The sequence below is a fragment of the Heterocephalus glaber genome, unplaced genomic scaffold, assembly GCF_053883595.1.
Source record: "Heterocephalus glaber isolate CG9 unplaced genomic scaffold, H.glaber_assembly_v1.0 deba00000122, whole genome shotgun sequence".
NCBI lineage: Eukaryota > Metazoa > Chordata > Mammalia > Rodentia > Bathyergidae > Heterocephalus > Heterocephalus glaber.
The window spans coordinates 16534231-16554628 of NW_028258138.1; the positions used below are offsets into that span (position 1 = coordinate 16534231).

Sequence of the window (20398 nt, forward strand, 5' to 3'; positions counted from 1 at the left end):
TAAACATGGCAGATTACTTGATCTGGTGAAGAAAGTTTTAACACAGTGCAAGGTTTCAGCTATGGCGTGGGTTCAGATGGCTGCTTTTAGCTAAAATATAGTGAAAATCCGGAGCAAACAATAGAGCAGAAAGATTGTAAAAATTTAAATTTTGGAACTAGAATAAATACCTGTGTAAAGATGGGGGGGAAAAGATGTTAATACCATAAAACAAAGACTACATACTTTGAACCAGGACAACAAGAATGATTCTTTGAGACACCTTAAAAATCACCAACACCAGAACATCACATGCTCAAGGATGGAGAAATGGCCATATTTTATTTGAGAAAAGAGCCCCTAAAGTCTCTGCTTTTGAAGGGCTGCCTATGGAATTTGATTCTCATGATGGATTTCACTGTGCTCAGCCATCTAGGCATTCAGAGGTTGCTGCATCCATGGCTCAAGAAAGCCTGGCTGTTTTCCACAGAGCCACAAGTTGAAACCATTCACATGATCATGGCTTTTTCAGGACATAGATTGCCAAAGTTATGGGGTCATGGAGGCTTTCACCTAGATTTTGAAAAAAGACCTGGAAATGTAGGCTATGTGCCCCTGTGAGAAAGATCATTAAGCTGAGGAAATGAAGCCAAATGTGCAATGGAGACTGCACAGACTGTCAGAGATAACAGAGCCATGGAATGTCTATGAAGGAAGCCCATAAGCAGTAAACAGAGCCAGCCCAAAAGAGAAGTCATGTGGGCTGCAATCAGGAAAGCCATAGGAGTGGTGCCACACATTCTCTTTGGAGGCACATCTTATCATTATGTGCTATGGCTGTCAGACATAGCTACAGGACTTATTTGTCCTGCCAAGTTAGGATCTTACTTTGGTCATATTTTTGTCTATGTCTCTATTTCTTCTTTTGACATGGGAAGGTTTACCCAAGGACACTGTATCTTGGGACTATGTAGCATGATTTTACTTTTACAGGGCCTCCCAGCTAAGAATTTACCATGAGTCTCAGAGGAGGCTTTGGAATTAGTCTTGGAAGCCATGCTGGAACTGCTGAGACTTTAGAGGTAAGATTATTGTGCATTTGGTTGTACACAGGATAGATAAATTTTGTTAGGTGGAATTATGACCTTCATATTCTCTGCACTTAAAGATTAAGTATAGATTAAGATGTGCTGTAGTATCAACCTGACAGGAGGTAGAAAGTGGCAATTAATCTTAATTGTCCATTTGACTGGATTAAAAACTCTTGGAGAGATGTCATACTCATCAGTGGATTAATCTATTTATGTTCCTAGCTGAATGTGCTGTTAGGAAGTGTATCACTAGGGGTATGCCTTTGGAAGGTATGTTTTCCCTGGTCTTCTTTCTCTCTGCCATGTTTTCTGACAATCATAATGTGAGCAGCTTTTCTCTATCAAATTCTTCCACTGTAATGTTTCTGCCTCAGAGCCATCCAGTCATGTACTGAAACCTGTGACACTATGACCAAAATCAAACTTCTCTTCCTTTAAATTGTGGGTGTTAGGTATTTTTTTTCAGCAATAGAAATGATGATCAATACATATGTAGCTACAAAACACTCTAGATTTGCTTAAGAGATCCACTATATTAAAACTATGTCATCATTTCAGGGATGTCACTTGATTCAAGAAAATTATACTTTAAAAGTCATTTTAAGAGTTTTATTTTATTCTAATCTACTGATGACATCTCATTACAGGATTTTTGCTTATCCAATTCATAAAGAACTCCATGTGACGCTATCTGAGCAAAGCATTTTCTGGGAAAAGAAAAAAGACAAGAGTTAGTAAAACTAGGTCATCTCCTATAAGAGTTATAAGTATGAATATGATTGACACATAGTTCCTGCCACCAAGAAACTTTCAGTTCTCAGGAAAAAAGATGACAAAGAAATACAGAAACAATGAAAAAATGCTCACCAACCTTAAAAACCCCCACAAAATTCAGTGTAGTAGGAGGAAAGGAGGAAAATAGACTTAAATGATAGAGTTCTGAAAAAGTTCATGAAAGAGTAGAACATTGGATGAATTATGAAAACTGCATCAATAAAACAGAAATAGTGTGTTGAAAAATAATCCTGTTTGCTTTCTTACATACTGCTTGTGTTGTACCTACCTTTGTTCTGGTTGATTTTTTCAAGAATGTCTACATGCAATCAGCTTTGGAAAATGTAGTATCTGTATATGAAGCAGAATAAAGATTATGTTTTCCTCAAGGTCATGCAGATTTGATTGCAGCCTCTTAGAGAAGATTTGGGTCCCTAAATGTGGGGTTTTTTAGCCATAATGCAAAATTCTGTATATGCAACATTAACCTGGACCTCTTTACATGACTTCTGTGTGACTTAGAGTATGAAAGAACCGACATAAGCTTAAAATTCATTGTTGTGACATGAGTAATAAAGTCTTTTGTCATACTTCTAGCCACTAATATATTTCCAGAAGTTGAATATTGCCCAATAATGAACTCAGTGCCTTTTGTCTTAAAGTTTTCTACCATACTCCTTCTAGTATAAATATCTGTAGTGATCAGGATAAACTAAATTATGCTGTAGTAGCAACATGCTCACAATCTAAGTGACTCAGTCCTTTAAGAATGTATTCCTTACTCACACAAAATTTACTTGGTCACAGTGGCTATTCAAGAAAACTTGTCTCCATTTGGTGACCTAGAAATCAAGACTGCTTCAGTGTTGTGGTATCTCCATTCTAACATGACCATCCACCAAAATTCCAAAGAGATTGAGTTTCACATGACACAATTAAATGACTTTTCTTGGCAGTGACACACATTACCTCAGTTCCATCTAGCAAAAAGAGACAGAAAGTTTAATCTCTATATGCACAATACATGAAAAGGGAATTTAAAATGAGTCCTGATTTCTCTGTCTTTCAACCCTACCTCAAATCACAGAAGGGAAAACGCATCCTGGTTGTAGTTGTAAAGGTGGTAATTTTGTTGTCAAATGAAATGATTCTCCTCCCACTGTTCTGATCAATAATTGCCACCTCTGGTCACTCGTCCAGTTGTCTTCTCTTTCTTTACTACTTCTAAAAACAAGGATTTATTCTACTTCTTTCAGTAATCCTCACTAGATTGATAGCTGTATGCCATCTTTTGCCTTAGCAAATATTTTTTACTTGCTGCTTTGACATTAAAACTTTGGTACATTTTTTCTAAAAAAAAAAAAGAAGGAAGCTATGAACAAGAAGAAATTTGACATGATATAATTTAACCCTAATTAATGCTCTTAGATTGTTTAAAAATTAATCGACTAGTTTTTTCTTTTATACCATACAAGATAATATCTGATATGAGAACAAATGAGAATTTTAAAAATTACCAATAAAACAGTCTAATTTTCAGTTTACATTATTTTCTCTCTCTTTTTGCATTATTTTCTTTATATATTCTTTATGCCTATAAATCTTAAGAACTTAAATAAGAGTAATAAATAAGTTGCAATTTAAGGATGTAATTTTACACTAAATGTTATTTTAAATCCTTTTTGAAATTATATTTGCTTGTACAACAAATATTTGGTAAAACAAGTATTTGTATATATATTCAAAGAATAAATCATACAATACTCAAACATAAATTTAACCTTAATAAACATTTTACTTTTATTTTGGGCTTGAAATCAAAGTTCACTAGAACTAACAGAAAAGGATGGAAGACATTTAAAAGGTCAAAATAGTGTTTTGGTAGAATGACAGTAAGGGAAATAAGGTTGTCGAAAATTAATTAGAATGAAAGAAGAGACAGTCTTTTACAATCTGTCTCCACCAGTCTACATAGTTGCCTGAGCAGTAACTAAAAGAATCTGTCATATACACAGACATCTCTTTCTTTACAAGAAATTAGAAAATAGTAACAAAGACATTACTCCCGGCAGCTGCCACACTTTTCATTTCCCAAGATATCTTAATCAGACCCTCCTTAATGATTGGTGCACTTTATTCTCAGTCTTTTTCAAATATGACTCATTTACCATGACTCTGAAAGTCTGTGCCCATGTTAGCTGTGAGGAAAACTTGAGCCAAATGCGAACATCCTTTCTACATTGCCTAATAAACCATTAACCCAAGAGTCATAACAAATGTAATGCTGCAACTACTCATATATGCAAACTCAACTTCTCCAGTAAATAATATTTTCATTTTCTGGTCTCAAAAATGATTAACATAGTGGGGCATGGTGGTGCATGGCTGTAATCCCAGCACTCTGGGAGGCAGGAGAATCGTATGCTTGTACCCAGCCTGAGCAAACTAGTGACTTAGTGAGACTGTGTTTCAAGAGGTGAGGGTGAGGGCGAGGGTGAAGCGAAGAGGGGCCTGAGGATGTAGTTCAGTGGGAAGACCTTGGATTCAATGCCCAGTACAAACAACAACAAAAAATATGGTGATAGTGCCTATCACTGTTAATAAGGGTAATAATCAAGATAAAGATGTTCCTGTTTGAATAGCTAAAATTTGGAAACAGCCCAATTGCCCATCAGCTGGAGACTGGATCAAGAAAATGTGGGGTTTTTTTTTATAAAATGGAGTACTACTCAGCCATAAAGAATGAGAAATTAGAGACATTTATATCTGAAAGGATGCACATTGAGGAGATACTCTTAAATGAAATGAATAGGACACACGTGTAAATACCGAATAGTTTCTCTGGTGTGAGAAACTGAAAGTATAAATAAGGATCAAAATGTATAATAGGTAATGTGAAATAGGAAGAAAAGGGGCAAGGGGGAAGGCGAAGTGGGAGGGTTAGGGGAAAGGAAAGAAAGGAATGGGATTAAGATGAGAAAATGAAAAAATGGAAACAAAGTCTTTGTAAATAGGGAGGGGTGGAGGGGTTGAAGGGAGGGCAGGGGAAGGAGGAGAAAATAAGAACCGAGATATATTATGTAAAGGCATAAATCTCCAATGATGAATGTCATTATATTGTATATCCAAGATGTTCCAATAAAATTAATAAAAATAAAATAAAATAAAAAATAAAGATGTTGCTGAAATTCGCTGAACCATAGTAATGTTGGTAAATGCCTTGATAAAAGGATGGCTACATTATCAACCAATTAGATTCATGTCTAAGGAAAACTACCCCTTTATGCATTAGTACTTTTTATAAGTTTTAGGTTTAAATTTTAATGTGTATTGGGCTATTTCTGTTCTATGTATCTTGCTATTATAAGAGCAACAGGGCATGTGCCTTATTGTTATTGACTAGCTGACTCTAATGTCACCAAAATCGTCATTAAGTTTTGTGTTCCTTTACCTTAAAGAAAAATAGTATTTAATGCATAATAATCTACATATCTTCCATGATAAGAGCCAAACAAGGTTTTGGCTATTGTAGATTATTTTAAAGGTCATCCTTTCTAGTGAAATGTCAGTCCTTCAGAGATCCTAATGGACCATTCTTCCTTCTGGTCTTTACTCAAATATTGCTTTATGACAGGCCTTCCTGAAAGCCCAGTTAAAATACACACCCACTTAAGTTTCCTTCTTCTTACTCTCTTGGTGTCACCTTTCTCTATGACTCTTACAATTACAGGACAAGAAAATCACGTGAGCCATAGGCTTTGTTTTACTCACTGTCTTCTTTCCAATGCTAGAGCAGTATTATGCATACAGATACTCAGTTTTACTAAATACATGAATTTTAGAAATCAATATATAACAACATTTTAAAGAAAAATGATAGGACATCTATTTGGGGGATTATCTACTTAATACTATCTTTTTTTGGAAATTATTTCGCTCCTCTGTGTTCCACCCAACTCCTTGTACCCACATATGTGGTTCATATAAACTTTAACATGATTATTCTCTATCATCAGGAGCACAGTGAATCTAACCCAAGGGGAGCAGCCTACTTTTCCACAATTCCATACCAGGACAAGTTCAACAGACCAAGGGTGTGTATCAGTCCTAGAGTATTTAGGAACTGTACCAAACAGAAGTCAGGCTCTTCTGTGCTGGAAGGTTATTTAGGGCTCCAGATGTGTTGATTGCTCAGTTTTCTGGAGAAGTCTGTTCAGCTGTGAGAAAACATAAGGAAGCCAAAAAATTAGAAAATTTACAAAATGGTGCAATCTTTCATAAAAACTCAGAATCCTGATTTCCTGAGGAGTACCTCTAACAATAAAAATAGTTTTCCATAAATTCAGGAAATAAATAAATTTGCACTTAATTCTTGAGCAGAAAAGCAACAAAATATTATTTCATTTTCATAATACATCCAGAATTTATCTTTATAAAGGTGAAAGTAATATATCCATTTTAACATGGGTGTGATTTTTATGCAATTTTCCCACTAGTATTCTAGTTTGGGGTCAACGAATTAAGTCTATTCTCAAAGGGAATATCAAGACCATGCATTTTATTGTTATTGAGAAAAGACTTTTGAAACAGCATCTGATGTAACCAACTGAATACCAAACATAGTGAGGTAGATTTCACTTCATAATGATCTAGTTATTCATGGAATTTTGTTTAATCATACCCTGATTTAATGGCTGGAAGAATTTGATTAAAAAGATCAGTATCCTTATTTCATAACAAGAAAATAAAGTTATAGGTAATTCTTTATTCTAGTAAACACACCTTGAAGGAATGAAGCTATAATTCATTTTTAATTCAAGAGTTTATAAATCAAAGTGGGTGGAGAAATCTTTTAAAAATGGTTATTTTAAATCATAACAAGGGAAGATGCCTTAATACAAAATGTTTTCTGCTTAATGACTTTGTCAAGCAAAGTCCTATTATGTTAAACATACTGTCAATCTTATCTTCTAGCCATTTTTATCTGTTTTATTGCCCTTCAGAGGTGTTGAATCTACACAAGTTAGTTATGTCCAACCAATATGGCTTTTGGAAAATCTTAGTCTCTCCCTTTCCAACTTCTCTGAACTCTGTCAATTCAAAATTGACATGTTGAAGCCCTAACCATAACTGCTTTAAAATGTGACCTTATTTGGATATAGGGTCCTTACAGAATAATCAAGTTAAAATGAGGTCAATATAACTGGTATTCTTAAAAGAAAAAAAACTGTGAACACAGATATAAACAGAGTGAAGACATCTTGAGGACATGGAGAAAAAACAGACATATGTAAGTCGAAGAGAAAGGCATGAGGCAGATTCCCATAGGCCTCAGGAGAAACCAATCTTGATAAGCTCATTTCAAACCAGATTGCATTACATTTTACTGAACTAATACATTTGGAGAACAACCAAATTTGCTTATCTTTCAAGTTTCAGAAATCTTAATTTAATTTTTGTTTTAAATTTTCTTTTTTGTTTCCCCCTTCCCCTGCCCTCCCTTCAACCCCTCCATCCTCCCTATTTACAGAGACTTTGTTAGCTTTATTTCATTTTGTCATATTAATTCCTTTCCCTTCTTTCCTTTCCCCTATTCCTCCCACTTCCCCTTCCTCTTTCCCCCTTTTCTTCCTATTTCACATTATCTATAATACCTTTTAGTCCTTATTTACACTTTCAGTTTCTCACACTAGAGAAACTATTCGGTATTTACAATGTGTGTCCTATTTATTTCACATAAGAGTGTCACCTCAATGTGCATCCATTTAGCTATAAATGTCTCTAATTTCTCATTTCCTATGGCTGAATAGTACTCCATTTTATTTTTTTTTTAAATCACATTTTCTTTATCCACTCTCCAGTTGATGGGCATTTGGGTTGTTTCCAAGTTTTAGCTATTACAAACTGTGCTGCTATGAACATGGGTGCACATTCATCACTGTGGTATGATTCTTTTAATTCTCTGGGGTAGATACTCAGCAGAGGAATAGCTGGGTCAAATGAGACTTCCAGTCCTAGTTCTTTGAGGTATCTCCATACTGATTTCCACAGTGGTTGCACCAGTCCACACTTCCACCAACAGTGGAAAGGTGTTCCTCTTTCCCATGGACCTGCCAACATTTGTTATTGGTTGATTTCTTGATAGCAGCCATTCTTTCTGGGGTGAGGTGGAATTTCAGTATTGTTTTCATTTGCATCTCTCAAATGACCAACGATATTGAACACTTTTTCATATGTTTATTTGCCATTTCTATTTCGTTTTCTGAGAAATGTCTGTTCATTCCAGATGCCTAATTTTGGATTGGGTCTTTAAATTTGGGAGGTCTGATTTTTTTAAGTTCTTTATAGATTCGAGATAGTAGGCCTTTGTCAGAGGAAAAGCAGGTGAAGATTTTTTCCCACATTGTGCATTGTCTCTTCACCCTGCTGGTGGTTTCTCTTGCTGTGCAGAAGCTTTCTAGCAAAAAGAGATTCCACTTGTTGATTGTTTGTGCTAGTTCACAGGCAACTGAGTTTTTGTTCATAAAATCTTTTCCTACACCAATGTCTTCAAGAGTTCAACCTAGCCTCTGTTCCAGCCGATTCAGCGTTTCTGTTTTAATATTTAGGTCTTTAATCCTTTTCGATCTTAGTTGAGTGCATGATGAGAGATATAGGTCTAGTTTTAGTCTTTGGCAAGTTGAAACACAATTTCTCCGGCACCATTTATTAAAGAGGCTATCTTTCCTCCAGTGCGGGTGTTGGGCTCCTTTATCAAAGATGAGTTGGCTGAGTGTGTCTGTAGTTGTTTCTGCATCTTCTAATCTGTTCCACTGGTCCTCAGGTCTGTTTCTTTGTCAGTACTATGCTGCTTTTATCACAGCAGCTTTGTAGTATAGTTTCAAGTTGGGGGTAGTAATACCGCCTGCCATGTCTCTGTTACCTAGAATTGCTTTTGCTATTCTGGGTCTCTTTTTGATCCAAATGAATTTCCGGATTGTTTTCTCAAGGTCCATGAAGTATGCTGCTAGGATATCAATTGGGATTGCATTGAATCTATATAGACGTTTTGGAAGTATGGGCATTTTCCCTATGTTCCTTCCTACCCTGGAATAAGGGATGTCTTTCCATTTTCTGATATCATCTTCAATCTCTCTTTACAGAGTGCTATAGTTTTCAGAGAAGAGGTCTTTGATTTCTTTTGTCAGGTTGATTTCTAGTTATTTCAGTTTTTTGGATGCTATTGTGAAAGGAATTGTTTGCCTTATTTCTCTCTCATTGAGTCTGTTGTTCATGTAGAGGAAAGCTATTGATTTTTGTGTGTTGACCTTGTAACCAGCTACTTGACTGAATTTGGTTATTAAGTCTAGAAGACTTTTGGTGGAGTTCTTGGGGTCTTCTATATAGAGTGTCATGTCATCTGTAAATAATGACAATTTGACTTCATCATTCCCTATCTTTATTCTTTTATTTCTTTCTCTTGTCTAATTGCTGTGGCTAATGTTTCCAAAACTATATTGAACAGGAGTAGTGATCATGGAGATCCTTGTCTTGCTCCTGATTTTAGTGTGAAGGATTTCCGTTTTTGACCATTTAGTATGATACTAGCTGTTCGTTTTTCATAGACGGCTTTTATCAAATTGAGGTAGAGACCATCTATTCCAATTTTGTGTTGGGTTTTTATCTTACATGAGTGTTGGATTTTGTCAAATACTTTTTCTGCATCTATGGAGATAATCATATGGTTTTTGTCCTTGGCTCTGTTGATACAGTGTATTACATTGATTACTTTGCTTATGTTGAACCATCTCTGCATCCCTGCCATGAATCTCACTTGGTCAGGGTATATGATCTTCTTGATGATATTCTGCATTCTATTTGCCAGTATCTTATTAAGGAATTTTGCATCTATGTTCATTAGTGAGATTGGCCTATAGTTCTCTTTTTCGGTTGGGTCTTTCTCTGCTTTAGGGATCAGGTGATACTTGCTTCCAGGAATGAATTTGGGAGTATTGCTTCCCTTTCTATTTCATTGAAAAGTTTAAACAGTGGTGGCAGTAGTTCTTCTTTAAGTATCTTGTAGAATTTAGCAGTGAAGGCATCAGGACCCGGGCTTTTCTTAGTTCCTAAGTTTTTAATTATGTTTTCAATTTCCTTGATTAATATTGGGTCGTTTAGAATTTTTAGGTCTTCTTCATTCAACTTTGGTAATTCATACATGTCTAGGAATCTGTCCATTTCTTCTGTGTTTTCCATCTTATTGGCATATAGGTTCTGGAAGTAGGTGTTGATGTTCCTCTGGATTTCTGCTGGGGCTGTTGTAATTTCACCCTTTTCATTTCTAATTGCATGGATTTGGGCCTTTTCTTTCCTTTTTCTGACAAGGTTAGCTAGAGGTTTGTCAATTTTGTTGATTCTTTTGAAGAACCAACTCTTGGCTTCATTGATTTTTTGTATTGTTCTCTTAGTCTCCATTGCATTGATTTCAGGCCTGACCTTTTTAATTTCCTCCTTTAGATAGTTGATCTATCTATTTGTGACAATGGGGTATTGAGGTCCCCCACTACTATTGTATTAGTGCTTATATGATTTTTCATCTCTGTTAGTATTTGTTTTATATAGTTAGGTGCACTAGTGTTTGGTGCATAGATATTTATAATTGTCATCTCTTCCCCTTGCATTGTTCCCTTTACAAGGATGTAGTGTTCTTCTTTGTCTCTCTTAAATAGTGTGGGTTTGAAATCCACTTGGTCTGCAAAAAGGATAGCTACTCCTGCTTTTGGGGGGTTCCTGCCATATGGAGTATTATTTTCTACCCTTTAACTTTCAGTCTCTGAGTTTCTTTTTGAATTAAGTGTGTTTCTTGTATGCAACACATTGTTGAATCTTGCTTCTTGACCTATTCTGCCAGTCTATTTCTTTTGACTGGTGAGTTGAGACCATTAGCATTGATGGTTATAACTGATATGTATTGAGTTAACATTGTCATGACTTTTTCTTTTTGTTGGATTCTCCTCCTTAGCTTTTAGTTTCTTGTTGTGCCCAGTGAATTCAATCTGCTGTACTTCCTGGGATTGTGATCCTCATTGTCTTTTCCTAGGATTTTGTCCAAAATTTTTTGGAGTGCTGGTTTGGTATTCATGAAGTTCCTAAGGTGCTCTTTGTCATGAAAGTATCTTATTTCTCCATCCATTTTGAAAGATAATTTTGCAGGGTACATCAATCTGGGTTGGAGGTTGTTTTCCTTTAGGGCTTGGACTACATCACTCCAAGTTCTTCTTGCCTTGAGGGTTTGTGTTGAGAAGTCTGCTGTGATTCTGATGGGCTTTCCTTTGTATGTGATTTGTTTCTTTTCTCTGACTGCTTGGAGAAGTTTGTTCTTCTGTTGTGTTTCTGGAATCATAACAATTATAAGCTTATGTGTATATTTTTTTTGATCAAGGCTAGTTGGAGTCCTATATGCCTCACTTATCTGTATGTCAAGTTCTTTTCCCCTGCTTGGAAAGTTTCCTGCCATCACTTCTGTGAAGAGGTTTTTTTGCCATCTGCACTCTCTCCTGTTTCTTCATTGATTTCAATCAGTCTTATATTATTCTTCTTTTCATTGTCTAGCAGCTGCTGCATTGATTTCTCATGGTCCATTATAATTTTAAAGCAATTTTTCTTTTCCTTGTCCCAAATTGCAATCTTATCTTCTATATCTGAAATTCTGTCTTCACATTGGCTCATTCTGCTGCACAGAATTTCAATGGAGTTTTTAATCTCCTGGAAATCTGTTTGCATCTGTTTTATGGATTCCATTTATTTCCTATGTTGTAATTCCATGATGTTCTTCAGCTCCTCTATTTTTTTATCTGTGTCCTCTCTAGATTTATTAATCATGTCTTGCACTATGGGCAAAATCTCTGCTTTTATCTGAGAAATTATTTCTGATTTCATTTTTTCCAGATCCTTTTTTCTTGCCAGTTCAGGGAGTCTAGGTGGTTGAGTATCACAGTGTTCTATCTCATTTTCCTTTGTGGTTGCTATAGGTGATCTGAAAGTCTGGTTCTGAGGCTTGTTTACATGTCTTCTCATTTCAACAGGGGTGGGGGGGGGGTTGCTGGTGGTGGCTGCTTGGCTTACCTCCTCTGTGCTGGGAGCTGTGGCACACCTATCGCGAAGCCTCCTCTGCTCTGGGAGCTGTAGCATGCCTACCCAGAAGCCTCTTCTGTTCCAAGTCTCAGATCTTTTTAATGCACTTCATGATCACAAAATCTACAGCTCCAAATAATATAATGGACCCTGTTGCTCTTCAGATATGATACACACCCTTCTATATTATACAGCAAACACTCTGTCCTCTGCCCACCACCTACATATTCAGACTTCTTATGGACCATACTCCATTCTTTTTGACAACTAAATCCTACAAACATTTAGCCACTGTAATTTTAATGCACAAATGTTCATTATTTCTGTGCTATCAAGTTTGTGTGCGTATTATTTCTCTACTATATGTCCTAGTTATTTTCTTGCTGCTGAGACAAAATACTGGACACCCAAAGTTAAAGAATGAAAAGTTTATTTTAGCTCACAGTTTCTAGAGGTTTTATTCCATCTTTGATTGGCTCCAAGGTAAGGTGGCATGGCACATGGGCATGGCAGAGGAGAAAGAGTCTATGGCAGAGCAGTCAAGAGGTGGGAAGCAGGAAGCCTGCCTACCTTCTGTCCTTTCATATTCCATCCAGGCTACAAATCCATTGATTGGTGCCACCCACACCTAGAGTGAGGCTTCTCTGTTCAGTAAATCCTTTCAGCCACGTCCAGAACTATACTAATCCAATTAGGGAACTAATCCATTTATCATGCCCCTTAATCTAATATCACATACTCATGATCCAGCCATTTCCTAAAAGCCACACCTATGAGCATATGAGGCTTTGAGGGACATCTAGATATAAACAATAACACTACGAATCATTTCTACCCCTTTTCTCAATCATATTGCTCTTTTGTCTGAAAAATACTTAATAATCATATTATCTCAGCTACTATGACTTTTTCTTGGATTTCTCCTATGACTTATGACTGATTGTATATTAATAATTTCCATAGTACAGAAGATTTAACCTTATAGTAGAATTATTTACCTGAATTTGTCCCTCAAAGAATGAAACATCCTTTGTAGGGAAGGATGTGTTTTTCTTTGTCATCATATCTCTACAATTTAGCACAAAGCAAGGCTAGCAGTGCATAGTGGATGTTCAAGACTCAGGCAGATATACCTTTGTGGATCCTTAACAGACATTTCCAGGTCTTTCTAAATGAATTTACTATAATTTAAACAGTATTACATTTACAAATTTTGGTATTAGTCAAAACTTTGTACACCATTCACTTTCTGTGTGCCACTGTTGGCAAAATATTTTGTTTTACGCCTAACTCCACTTGGCTCAGATTTATGAAAAAAGTTATGTGCTCTACTTTTTATGTTTACTGCAGTTTTAGTACAGTTTTAGTATATTGTAAGCTTTCAAAATACCCATTAATAAGGAAAAATAATCCTTATGTAAAAAAGTAAAATTACGTGTTGATGACAAGGTTGAAATCTCCCTTCAGTAAAGACTGTTTTAGACTCACTTTAATAAAACTTAAAAATGCACATCCAAAAGATCAAACTAATCTACAACTTACTTACCTGCCTATGCAATAAAACTGTAGACTACTCTTTAAAGAAAACAATCCTGACACTTAATGCCTAATATCCAATCAATCAAAGAATACTTAACGATCCAAAAAAAGGAAAACATTACTCCTAATTAGGAGAAAGTAAGTCAGTTGAAACAAACATACAGATTCCTGTAATAACCATGTGTATCTGATACTGTGAATTGCTGGGGCCTTTCTGACTCTAAAGCTTTTGCTTCCAGGGTTAGGCTATTCCTAGAGATAATAAAGAACTATTCTTCCAGCATGTTATGCAATTTATCAATCAAAGCCAACACTTCCTTTATCCATAGCTTTCACTCAAGACCACATTTCCTCTGCCTTAATAGTTCCAAAGCCAGTTTAGAGACTCTGCCAAGTTATCTGGCTTTGAATACAATTCTTCCTACTTTTTTTTGGTCAAGTCCCCTACCATTATTGAGAAATAAAAATTGTACACAGTATATTTATTATGAAAAATGTGATGTTCTAAAATATATTGTAAAATGATTATTACAATCAAACTAATAACATCCATCACTTCACATAGTTAAGTTTTTTGATGACTACATTTAATATACATTCTCAGCAGATTTCAAGTTTACAATACAGTATGAGTAATATTAAGCTCATTAGCTCTCCAGAATTTATTCATCCTGCTTAACTGAAATTGTGTACCTTTAATCGACATTCCCTCTTACTTAATCCTCAGCCAGTAACAATGACCATTCTAGTCTCTGCTCCTATGAGTTCAATATTTTTAGATTTCACGTGTAAGTAAGATCATGAAGTAGTTCCCTCTCTAATGTCTTGTTTCACTTGATGTATTGTCCTCCAGTTTCATTGGGTCATAAATGATAATTTCCCTCTTGTTTTAAGGCTAATATTTGGTGGTAGATAGATGAATAGATTAGAGACAGATGATAGACAGATAGATAGATAAATTTTTTATCCATTCACTCATTAGCAGACAATTAGGATGCACAGACAGCATGGTTATAATGAATAATGAGGAAATAAATATGGAAATGTAGTCATCTCTTCATAATATTGATTTTATTTTCTTTGAAAACATACCCAGAGTCAATACTGTTGGATGACATAGCAGTTATATTTTTAGTTTTTTGAGGAACTACCATACTGTTTAGCATAAGAACTATGAATTTAAATTCCCACCAACACCATACCATGGTTCCCTTTCCTGCACACCACAGCCAACACTGGGTGTATCTTTTCTTTTTGATAAAAACTTTTCCAACAGATGTGAGGTGTTATCTCACAGAGGCTTTAATTTCCACAGCATTTTTAGTAAATCCGTTGGCATCTTATATGTATTATAAATGTCTATTCAGGATTTCTGTACATTTTTAAATCATATTACTTGTTTCTTGGCTATTGCATTTTTGAATTATTTATTTATTTTGGATATTGATATCATATCAGATTATGGCTTGCAAATATTTTCTCTCATTCCATGCATTTCCTTTCTCTTCATTACTTTCTTAGCTATGAAGAAACTTTTGAGTTTGAGGAAATCCCATTTGTTTATTTTTGTTTTTGTTGTCTGTACTTTGAGAGTCATATCCAAAAATTCATTGCCTATGTCCATGTCAAAATATTTTTCCTTGCTTTTTTATAGTTGTCTTACAGTTTCTGGTGTGACTTTTAAGTCCTTAACCCATTTTGAGTCAATTTTTGGGTGATACAAGACAGAGTTCCAATTTCATCCTTCTGCATGTAAAAATTCAATTTTCCAATAATATTGAAGAGACTAGTTGTTCCTCATTGTACATTCTTTATGCTTTTGTAAATTATTGTAAATGTATGGATTTACTTCAGGCTTTCTATTCTGTTCCATGGGACTACCTTGTGTTCTTATGCCAGTACTATCCTGGGTGCCATAGGACTTCATTCTGGAAGTTCTAGTCAGAGCAAATAGGCAAAAAAAATAAATAAAAAGCTTCCAACTTGGATAAGAACTTGCTTTTCTTTGCACATGACAAGATCTAGATAAACCTGAATATATGAATTCAATAAAATTATAGGGTATGCACAACATAAAAAGCAGCAGTATTCTACCACAATGAACAATCTGAAAAAAATTTTAAGAGAACAGTAAAATTTTTAGTAGTGTCAAGAAAAAATAAATAAATAATTTTACTAAGGGAAAAATCTGTACACTCTGTACTGTATCTTCTATGTCTAATTTACTTAGTTTTTTCCTTGAAATAAAAAGTATTGTATATTGCCAAATTATTTTTCTACATCTATTGAGATCTATGTAAGATTTTAATCTTCAGTTTTATGTGATGTAATATAATTACTGATTTGCATGTGCTAGACCATCTTTGATTCCCAGGATAAACCTGACTTGATCATGGTATATAATCTTTTTAATATTCTGTTAAACTCTGATTGATAGAATTGTTCAGAATTCTTGTAATGCTTAGCAGAGATAGTTGCTTTTAATTTTTTTCTTTCGGAGATTTTGTCTTGCTTTTGTATCAGAGTAATGCTGAGTTTATTGTATGGATTTGGAAGTGTTCTCACCTCTGTAATTTTTGGAAGAGTTTGAGGAAAAACTGTCATTAATTCTTATCTAAATACTTGGTAGAAATCACTAATGAAACAACAAAGTTCAGGCTTTTCTTTTGGAGAAGGAATTTTGATTTCCAATCCAGTCTCCTGACTTCTTTTTTGTCTCCTTGGGTTTTCTAGTTTTTCATGATTTAGTCTTGGTAAGTTGCATATTTATAGAAATTGATTCTTTTCTTCTAAATGATGCATTTTATGTATGCAAGTATTCACAGTAGTCTCATATATTTTTCATTTTGTTTTAATTTCTCCTTTTAAATTTTTATTTGAGTCTTCATTCTTTATCTTAGTATACCTAAAGGTTAACCAATTTTATTATTTAAAAAATGGACTGTCATTTATTTTTATATTGCTTTTTTAGTCTCTATTTCACTTATTTTATCTGATCCATGTTGTTTCCTTCTCCCTGCTAACATTGGGCTTAGTTTTTTCTTCTCTTTCTAGTTGCTTGACGTATTAAGTGTTTGTTTCAGGTTTTTCTATTTTTCTCAATACAAATGTTATGAAATCACACCTCTTAGAACTGTTTTTGTTGTATCCCATATATTTTGGTGCATTGTTTTTACATTTTTTTACTCTTGGGATTTTCCCCATTTGATTGCTTCTTTAACCTACTTGTTCATTGAATTCCACATACTTGTCAATTTTTAACATTTTCTTCCTTATAATGGTTCTCAGTTTCATGCCACTCTGGTCAGAAAATATAATTGATAAAATTTCAGCCATCATAAATTTGTTTAAGTTTGGTCCATTGCCTGAATTTGATCTATCCCAGAGGCTATTCCATGTGTACTTGAAAAGAACATACATTCTGTTACTATGGGATGGAATGTTCTGTATATATTTGTGATGGCTGTTTGGTTTGAGAATTGTTCAAGTTCATTGTTTCCTGGTGTGTGTGTGTGTGTTTGTGTGTGTGTGTGTGTGTTTAGATAATCTATCCAGTGTTGAATGTGGAGAATTTAAATCCTCTGCTATTATACACTGCTATTTCTTTCAGTTCTGCTAATGTCTGTTTTGCATACTTAAATGTTCTGGTGTTCAATGCATACATATTTAGGTTAGGCTTGCAGGAGGCATAATACTTGGGATCTTAGGGGTTATCATGGTGCTGAGAAAAGCTTGAAACCAGTGACTGGCCACATGGGGCTGAATATGGTGCTGAGGTCTTCATCAAAGTGAGGTGTTCATTAGACTCCTTCATCCACATAGATGTTATTTCTGTGCTGCTGGGCTTGGTGAACAGTGATATACTCGATATGAAACAGTTCTTACCCTCTTCAATGACTTTTTTATTACTTCTCTGCTCTATACGGGTGCTGTCATCTCTCATCTAGATCCCTTATTTCCCATGAAAGCAATTCCATGTGTAAGTAGCTGATCAAATTGATATTTCTGCAAAAGGATGCATAATAGCCCTATTATATCATCTTGTTGATATCATTCCTGTAAAAGTCTCTCAATCCTTTAATGAACAATTTTCTCAGACTTGTCATCTATCCACCTAAGCCTTCACAGCCTTACAGCCAGTGCATCTATAAAGTCAGTCGTCAAAATGACTGGATGCCCATAATGGAAACCTTTAATGCACCTAGTGCTCTCTGACTTGTCCTTGGGGCCAAGTGCAGCCAAATATGTGGGCATAGTAGACAATTCCTGGCCTGAGGAATGAGGAAGTAAATAACCTCTTCAGCAAGGGATGATAGAAGCAAATGTTTAAGTGCAAGAGTGAATAGAAAGGAAAAGCAAATTTGCATAGATGGAGATGCTAAGTTAAAAAAAAAAATTAAGAGAGAAGAAATTTGTACAGATTTCCAAACAATGTGAGAAAGGTCAATAAATAACAATTCAGCAGAATCACTAAAAAAGGGATGTTTGATCAAGATAGCAGAAGTGATACACAAAATATTTTTGTGGCTGGATTTTCTTTCCTAATTGGATTTTCTTTCATAAAAGGGCAATTGGTGTGTGATCTAAACTGACATTGTTATAGAATACCCACACTATATACAACAAAAGAGTAAGTTGCCTTGAATTTTCTATAAAAGCATTATATTTTGTTCTTTTTAATGCAGATTTCATTTTTTTCATTTATTAATAGGTCTATTATCAGCTCAACAAATGAGTCTTCAGAAAAAGACTCCCCATTTCCCTGCATGTAACAGTTAAAAAATGCCTGAAACCTGCTGTGATTATTAAAGTAATAAATAAATAATTTGCATGCAGTGTTTTCTTACTGTCCTTTTTTATCAGTATATGTGTGTGTGTGTGTGTGTGTGTGTGTGTGTGTGTGTGTGCGTGCGCTATTGGAAGGAATCTAAATCCTCTGGAAAGAAATTTCAGGAGGTTCTCATCCTTTTTTCATAATTTTACTCATAAGTGAACTACCTAGACAAAGTCAACAAGATAAGGTGATTGACCCTATAAAGCAGAAACCTCTTAAAAAGAAAACCAGTAGTCTGCTCAAATCTGAATACTGCTTGAAGTAAGCAGTAAAAAATTAAAAGTTTTGAAGAATGAACTCTGAACTTCAAAGAAGCAGATTTAAAAGTCTAACTTGTTTACGATTACAAGGAAAGTGATTACAAGTGATTACAAGGAAAAAGAACAGGGGAACACTTACTTAACACTCCTTTGATTTCCATGAAACACACATTAATTTGCTCATAAAATACTCCACGTCTTACTCTAAAAATGTAATTTTCAAAATAACATTGAAAATAATTGAGTCTGAGTCCTCCTGAAAGTCATATGATGTTTGTAACCAAAAATAAGAATTATAGCTGTTTTCTAAGCATAATTATGAAATTGCACAATCTAATCTTATGCAATTTTCCATCATCTGTTCTATCATTTCCCCCAAATCCACAGGTATTGCAAGGCGCATTGTTTTTTCTTTTCTGTAATTCTGGCTTGAAATCACAGTAGGTCTTTCCAGTTATGCTAGCAACAGAGAAAAAACAGTGTAACTCTAAAATTCTAATACAAGGCATGTATCCTCTAATGTTTAACTTGAAGCGTTCGATAAAATTAAATACTGTTGTAGATGACATCACTTATTCAGACTGACAGAGTTCTAGTAAGCAAAAATGTGGAAACATGTCAATTTATTTCTATAGTAAATTATCCTCATTATTATCGCCATTACAATCATACTGAGGAAGACATTTAGAAAACAGGCTTCTTCAACTTTCTTTATGCATGAAAGATAGAAGAGGAAAGATGGAAATTTCAAGTCTTTTGTTGCCATAAATGATTTCCCAATGATTGAAACTCCTCGAGTTTGTAAAATTCATTTCTAATGATTTATTACCTATTGTTAAAAAAGGTCATTTACTGATAGCAAATTATAAACAGTATTTAAAAACTAGATTTAATTTTCGAAAAGTACTGCGTAAAGCTGCATATATTCTAGCCACTTATTTCAAACCCAGTTGAATACTGAAACCTCACAGAAGGGAACTTTTCATTATTCCTATCCCTAGAGTCTATCCTAGAGATTCTGTTTAAGTAGGTTTGGGGTAAAGTTTTCTCCAGGTAATTCTACTGAAACGGTACCACGTGAAACCTTGGAAATGAAGTTCTCAGGCACCTTGCCAGACAGACTAAGTATCAGAAAATACAACAAACACAACAAAATCTCATGTACTGGGGTTCAGAAAATTACAGTTAAACAAGACTTCAAGGTGATCCTTTCCCACATTAATGTTGAATAGTACTCCCCTACACTATCCCATAGAGCTACTTAAACTTCAAAAGATAAAATAAAAACAGAAAAAGAAAACATCAAAATAAACCACTTTTCTCATTTTAAGTTCAACTAACCCTGCCCTTAAACTCACTTATTTTATATGGCTTATGAAAATACTGGTATTTTAAGCAGCTTTGGAGGAATTTGGTGTGAAAAGAAAAATATTTAAGAACTGATGTTTGTTGAATAGATTCCAATGATGGTCAAGTTAATAACAATTTGTTTTCTTTCTTTATTATGTGAGCTACTTAAAGTCCTCACTTTAAAATATGGGCATGGTTTTCATGAATGCTTACCCCATAGCAACACTTCCATTTGTGCCTATTGTCAATGGTTTTCTTGAGTGAAGACAAAATAAGCAGTTGTGACAAAGACCATATGGTCCAAGAGACAAATATATCTATTTTGCCTTTTAGAGAAAAACTTTGCTGATCCTACCAAATCTAATGTACTCAAGAAAAAACTTTCTAATTACATTTTCTTATTTTTCCCCCAGGAGAAAAACAAAAATACATTGCTAGCCTGGAGTAAATTGGTACAA

The 20398-nt window shown here is 34.8% G+C and overlaps 1 long non-coding RNA gene across 3 annotated transcripts in view; it reads left to right on the forward strand.

The window, feature by feature from the left end:
- The first annotated feature begins 802 nt into the window (after nucleotides 1-802).
- LOC110348610 (uncharacterized) overlaps nucleotides 803-20398 on the forward strand; it is an 85220-nt gene continuing 65624 nt past the window's right edge. For all 3 annotated transcript variants that reach the window (XR_015452160.1, XR_015452161.1, XR_015452162.1), the window contains exon 1: nucleotides 803-1061. This is a non-coding gene — a long non-coding RNA (uncharacterized LOC110348610). The remainder of the gene's footprint in view (nucleotides 1062-20398) is intronic.